Here is a 7,537-nt window from a genome sequence, read left to right as displayed (position 1 = left end):
ATAAGGCTGCACTGATGATACGGATATCGCCGAAGCAAGTAGTAATGAAGATTAAGGTGCGCTGAAAATTATTTTGTAGTGAAGATAAATATATAGGCTGAAATTATTCTTTAGTGAAGATATATGTATATGCTGAAATTCTGTATTGAACACCATGGAGTAATGATAATGATGAGAGTGTACTGACGTTGAGGGTTTAGTTAAAGTAGTGACAATTGCCTTTGCAATGATAATAAGGGGGTAACACAATGAGGAACACAAACTTTCCAAAGCTACGTTCAAGTCAGACTTTGAACCAAGTTCGGTAAACAGAAGGGTGATGTTAAGATGAGAGTGTAGTGAGGAAGAGTATTGTGATGATAAGGATATTGTCAAGATAGGTTGTAGTGAAGAAAAGAATGTAGTGAAGATACGAATGTAGTAGAGATAAGGGTTATTAAAGATTAAAGTTTATTCAAAATAATTATGTAGTGAAGATAAGAACTATTTTTAGTTAACATCAGGGAGTACAATGGTGATGGTATGGTAGAAATAACGGTGTAGTGAAGAAGAGGGTATAGTGAAGATATGATTTATTGAAAACACGCTTGTAGTGAAGATGATGTTGTAGTTTGTGAATATGATGTAGTGAACTTAACCTTATTGACCTGATCCCCCAAATCCTCCAAGCTACGTTCAAGGGCGGATCCAAAGCCGACCGAAAAGGCTATTTCTCTGTGTATTGTTAGTGGTGGTGGTGTGTGTAGGTGTGGGTAATGATCTATTTGCACTGTATTAGGAGGGAGTTTTACACTCGTGGGGCCTCATGTAAAGACGTTGTTTGTGTGAGCGGGTAAAATCTAAAGCCTTCCTTGAAACCAGCTTAGTCAAGATAAGGTCATATGAAGATGAGGTTGTAGTGAAGATTATAATGAGCCTTGCATAGTGAAGATAAAGGGATTAAGGAGAGGAGATGTAGTAAAGAAGATTATAGTGAACACAAAAGGATTCGAACTAGGTGCAGGGTCGACCTATGGGCTTGAACTTACATTTTAGGTCAAAGGCATCACCAGTACACCCTGGCCAGCATTAAAGTTTATCCGTACACACACACACACACACACACACACACACACATTTGGTGAAATCTTGTTTCCTCACATTAAATGTTATCCCAGATGTCCAAAATTCTTCTGTCTGCTCTTTCATTTTCTATGTTTTCCATTTGACTTTCTTCAGTCGAAGTGATTTCCCGTTCATGTTTTAGATTAAACTATATTTTTCAATTGACCAATTCCCTCTCCCATCTCATCATGACGCTTCTTATTGTTCTTTGATTTGAATCCTCAGTTTTCACCTCTCCTTCAACATGATAACCTCTGAATCTGTGAGTGTGTCATTACCTATTTTTACTCTGTGAGGATCGAGTTCTACACTCGCCAGGCCAAATCTCTAGAACATTCCGTACTATTATACAACTTGTAAGATTTATGTATGGTGTGTGCCTTAACCATGACCTCATTCTTCTTATTCCATTCATCAACAACTCTTATATAAACTTTAAAATTACTTCTCTGAATATATTTGAACAATATTGCCCTAATTTCATGCTATGTTCTCTAGGTTTGTTTGTTTGTTTGTGTGTGTGTGTGTGTGTGTGTGTGTGTGTGTGTGTGTGTGTGTGTGTTCTCAGAAAGTAACTGTGTACTATTCAACAAGGATTTCCCAAAAGCCATTTACCTCATATCCTTTTATTTCGATGCTTGAAAATGGCTAAATTTTCGTCAAAGTGTTTTTTGTCTTATTAGTATTTATAATGATTTATTGATTCAAAAAGTATTGGTATTTCGAAACTATCTAGATCCTTCAACATCTCTAGCCATCTTCACTACACTCTCAACACCATTGGCCATCTTGACTATTTCTTCGACACCTTTAGATTTCATCAAATAATTTTCGCAGCAAAACTAAATAAATCCGTCTACATATCCGGATTTGTATGGGATTTAATCTGGATAGATCTGGTTATGTGACGTCACATAACCCAGGGGTATATAAGGCCGGCGGCGAGAGAAGTGTAATCATTTGAGGATGGGACTCCGTACCGACAACATCTCCTCTCACACTCTCCGGCAAGAAGAAAATTTGGTAAGTGCACCTCAGGCCGGAATCAAAATGAGTGTTCCAGTTGTAAAGTTGACCCAGAAGGATGTGAATGACCTGGTGGTCATGAGAAAGGTGGGTCGGGGAGGCAACGCCAAGATTGAAACGGTGTTGTTCCGTGGATCGTGTTGCGTCATCAAAACCCTTCTGGACGGAGTGAGTTCGAAAAGTCTTATGGATGAAGCCGACATTCACAGGAGACTGGCTGGGGCTGGAGGAGCCCCTCTCCTTCGAGCAGTGTGCCGCAACCCCCCACTGATCATCTTAAGCCACACTGGCCAGCCTTATGATAAGTACATGAGAACATGTCGGTCGGACGAGGAACTGGTCGAGTCCGCCATCATGGTCGCTCGTCGGCTGATGGAAATCCATAAGAAAAACATTGTCCATAATGACGTCAAGGTCGAGAATGTGACCGTGACGATGGGTGACAAGCCAGAGTTTCACATCATCGACTTTGGCTTGAGCGTTAAGAAGGGAAGCTGCGTTGAGTACAATGTTCCTGACCTGTGGTTGGCCCCTGAGGTCAGGGAGCGCAAGCCGGTCTCCCCAGCCAGTGACGTCTTCTCTTTTGGGCATCTAATGAGGCACGTGTCCATCCTGGTCAGGAAGCAGGGTGTGCGGGAAAGCCTCCAGGATCTTTACCAAACAGCGACCCACAGCGACCCCTCAGAGAGACCAGCTCTGCCACTTATTATTGGTGAGCTGAAGAAGGTGATGAGGTCAGTCCGCCGGAGGCGTACCAGAGGAGGGGGCCAACGGAACCAGAGGAAGGGCAGGAAATGAGGTGCCCTTCCTCAACTATCTACCTCACAATAAGAACTTTGTTTTAGAGGAAATTTTACTTTTAATATAATGGCAAAGAACTTTGTTTTAAAGGAAATTATTATTTTTACATAGCTTAAAACGGAATAGACTTTTATTTTAGAGGAAATTAAAATATTTATCTAAAAGGGGAAAAAATTATGGAACTCGACATGCAACCACCTCCTCGTGGTGAGTTCTGGGTGATAAGAGATCAAACATCTCTTATCAGCTAAGAGTTGCATACAAACGTATTTCTTGATAAGTTAAAGACAACTGGATAATGTTCTTATGATCTTGAATGTTCTAGAGTCTGGCTAGTGTTATCTTGGAGGTCTTCTATCCCCTACAGCTCGAGCTGGACCCAGACTGTATCATGGACAACGATAAAGCATCTTAGACTAGCTATCATGGACAGCGATAAATGATTTAGCCTAACCATTATGGACAACGATAAGTGATCTTAGCCTAACCATCATGGACAACGCTAAATTAGCCTAACCATTATGGACAACGATAAATGATCTTAGCCTAGCCATCAAGGCCCATTTTCAGTCGTCCATCATAAATTTGCATGTTATTCTAATATCATTAGTAGTTTTAACCTTATAAAAGACTGACGTGTCCCAAGCATTTTCAAATGGCATTTGTACTGCTTAACTCTCGATGTTAGTGAAAACATGTGAGATAATCACGACTGAGCAGCTTTCCTGTGTGCTGTGAATTTATTACCTTCCTTTTTCCTCTCTCTCTCTCTCTCTCTCTCTCTCTCTCTCTCTCTCTCTCTCTCTCTCTCTCTCTCTCTCTCTCTCTCTCTCTCTCTCTCTCTCTCTCTCTCTCTCTCTATCAAAATATTCGAAATTATGAAATTCAATGTAGCCAAACTTCTGAGTTTCTTGTTTGTCTTGTAAAGTGGATCGTAGGGTTTTGTTGATATATATATATATATATATATATATATATATATATATATATATATATATATATATATATATATATATATATATATATATATATATACTCTATTTATCTATTTTGCTTTGTCGCTGTCTCCAGCGTTAGCGAGGTAGCGCAAGGAAAAAGACGAAAGAATGGCCCAACCCACCCATATACACATGTGTATACATATACGTCAACACACAGCACATATACATACTTATACATCTCAATGTATACATATATATACACACACAGACATATACATATATACCCATGTACATAATTCATACTGTCTGCCTTTATTCATTCCCATCGCCACCCCGTCACACATGGAATAACAACACCCTCCCCCCTCATGTGTGCGAGGTAGCGCTAGGAAAAGACACCAAAGGCCCCATTCGTTCACACTCAGTCTCTAGCTGTCATGTAATAATGCACCGAAACCACAGCTCCCTTTCCATATCTAGGCCCCACACAACTTTCCATGGTTTACCCCAGACGCTTCACATGCCCTGTTTCAATCCATTGACAGCACGTCGACCCCGGTATACCACATCGTTCCAATTCACTCTATTCCCTGCACGCCTTTCACCCTCCTGCATGTTCAGTCCCCGATCACTCAAAATCTTTTTTCACTCCATCTTTCTACCTCCAATTTGGTCTCCCACTTCTAGTCGTTCCCTCCACCTCTGATACATATATCCTCTTGGTCAATTTTTCCTCACTCATTCTCTCCATGTGATCAAACCATTTCAAAACACCCTCTTCTGCACTCTCAACCACACTCTTTTTATTTCCACACATCTCTCTTACCCTTACATAACTTACTCGATCAAACCACCTCACACCACATATTGTCCTCAAACATCTCATTTCCAGCACATCCACCCTCCTGCGCACAACTCTATCCATACCCCACGCCTCGCAACCATACGACATTGTTGGAACCACTATTCCTTCAAACATACCCATTTTTGCTTTTCGAGATAATATTCTCGACTTCCACACATTCTTCAAGGCTCCCAGAATTTTTGCCCCCTCCCCCACCCTATGAATTCACTTCCTCTTCCATGGTTCCATCCGCTGCCAGATCCACTCCCAGATATCTAAAACACTTCACTTCCTCCAGTTTTTCTCCATTCAAAGTTACCTCCCAATTGACTTGACCCTCAACCCTACTGTACCTAATAACCTTGCTCTTATTCACATTTACTCTTAAGTTTCTTCTTTCACACACTTTACCAAACTCAGTCACCAGCTTCTGCAGTTTCTTACATGAAATCAGCCACCAGCGCTCTGTCATCAGTGAACAACAACTGACTCACTTCCCAAGCTCTCTCATCCAGAACAGATTGCATACTTGCCCCTCTTTCCAAAACTCTTGCATTCACCTCCCTAACAGCCCCATCCATAAACAAATTAAACAACCATGGAGACATCACACATCCCTGCCGCAAACCCACATTCACTGAGAACCAAACACTTTCCTATATATATATATATATATATATATATATATATATATATATATATATATATATATATATATATATATATATATATATATATATATATATATATATATATATACATATATATATATATATATATATGTATATATATATATATATATATATATATATATATATATATATATATATATATATATATATATATATATATATATATATATATATATATATATATATATATATATATATATATATATATATATATTGGGGAGGAAATATCTAAAAACATTTTGGTGTCTCAGATTTTAGATATGAATCAAGGTATATTTACGCCACTGACTAACATTATTACCTTCATTTCCTTCTAGCAGATACAGGTTTTCAGATAATGCAATTATCAATAAATGGACCACTCACGAGCATAGTTAGTTCTGAGTGGAGCTTAACATGTTGTGCTTCTACACAATGACAACAAATATGGATCACTCCCAATTGGTGGTTTAAGTATGATGAGTGAACAGCAGGACACAATCGTCCTGGTCTTACACAAGATATCATGCCACCATCACCAATGGTTAATGTGTGTGGATCTTAAGATGGTGACTTTTCTCCTGGGTCAGCAGAGTGGGTACAACAAGTAGCCCAGCTTTATCTGTCTCTGGGATAGTAGAGCTGAGGATGAGCACTGGCTGAGAAAACAATGGTCTCTGAGAGAAAACATGTTGGTTGGAGGCAAGAATGTAATGGCAGAACCCTTGGTTGACAGAGATAAGATCATTGTACTACCACTGCACATCAAACTAGGTTTAATGAAACACTTTGTGAAGGTTTGGAACAATGAACGACACTCTACTTTGACTACACAGGCAGAAAATGTCCAGCGCTGATCATGGAGAAGGTGAAGGCAGGTATTGTCGACGGGTCACAAATCATGGAACTCATGAAAGACCCACATTTCCAAGATTCAATGACCAATGTTGAGGCAGAGGCATGGTCTTCGTTCACTGTGGTTGTAAGGAATTGTCTTGGTCACCATAAAGCAGATAACTACCCTGAACTAATGGAGAACCTGCCAACTTCTTTCCCTCAACTTGGCTGTAAAATGAACATCAAAGTGCATTACCTCCACACCCACTTGGCCAGACAACCTAAATGAGGAACTGGCTCAACCATTCCACCAAGATTTAAGAACCATGGAAGAAAGATACCTGGGACACTGGGATACCCATACCTGGGACACTGGGATACCCATACCTGGGACACTGGGATACCCATACCTGGGACACTGGGATACCCATACCTGGGACACTGGGATACCCATACCTGGGACACTGGGATACCCATACCTGGGACACTGGGATACCCATACCTGGGACACTGGGATACCCATACCTGGGACACTGGGATACCCATACCTGAGACACTGGGATACCCATACCTGGGACATTGGGATACCCATACCTGGGACACTGGGATACCCATACCTGGGACACTGGGATACCCATACCTGGGACACTGGGATACCCATACCTGGGACACTGGGATACCCATACCTGGGACACTGGGATACCCATACCTGGGACACTGGGATACCCATACCTGGGACACTGGGATACCCATACCTGAGACACTGGGATACCCATACCTGGGACATTGGGATACCCATACCTGGGACACTGGGATACCCATACCTGGGACACTGGGATACCCATACCTGGGACACTGGGATACCCATACCTGGGACACTGGGATACCCATACCTGGGACACTGGGATACCCATACCTGGGACACTGGGATACCCATACCTGGGACACTGGGATACCCATACCTGAGACACTGGGATACCCATACCTGGGACATTGGGATACCCATACCTGGGACACTGGGATACCCATACCTGGGACACTGGGATACCCATACCTGGGACACTGGGATACCCATACCTGGGACACTGGGATACCCATACCTGGGACACTGGGATACCCATACCTGGGACACTGGGATACCCATACCTGGGACACTGGGATACCCATACCTGAGACACTGGGATACCCATACCTGGGACATTGGGATACCCATACCTGGGACACTGGGATACCCATACCTGGGACACTGGGATACCCATACCTGGGACACTGGGATACCCATACCTGGGACACTGGGATACCCATACCTGGGA

This window comes from Panulirus ornatus, chromosome 43 (assembly GCF_036320965.1).
Source record: "Panulirus ornatus isolate Po-2019 chromosome 43, ASM3632096v1, whole genome shotgun sequence".
NCBI lineage: Eukaryota > Metazoa > Arthropoda > Malacostraca > Decapoda > Palinuridae > Panulirus > Panulirus ornatus.
The sequence above is the reverse complement of the archived record's forward strand: the minus strand, read 5'-3'. Positions refer to the sequence as shown.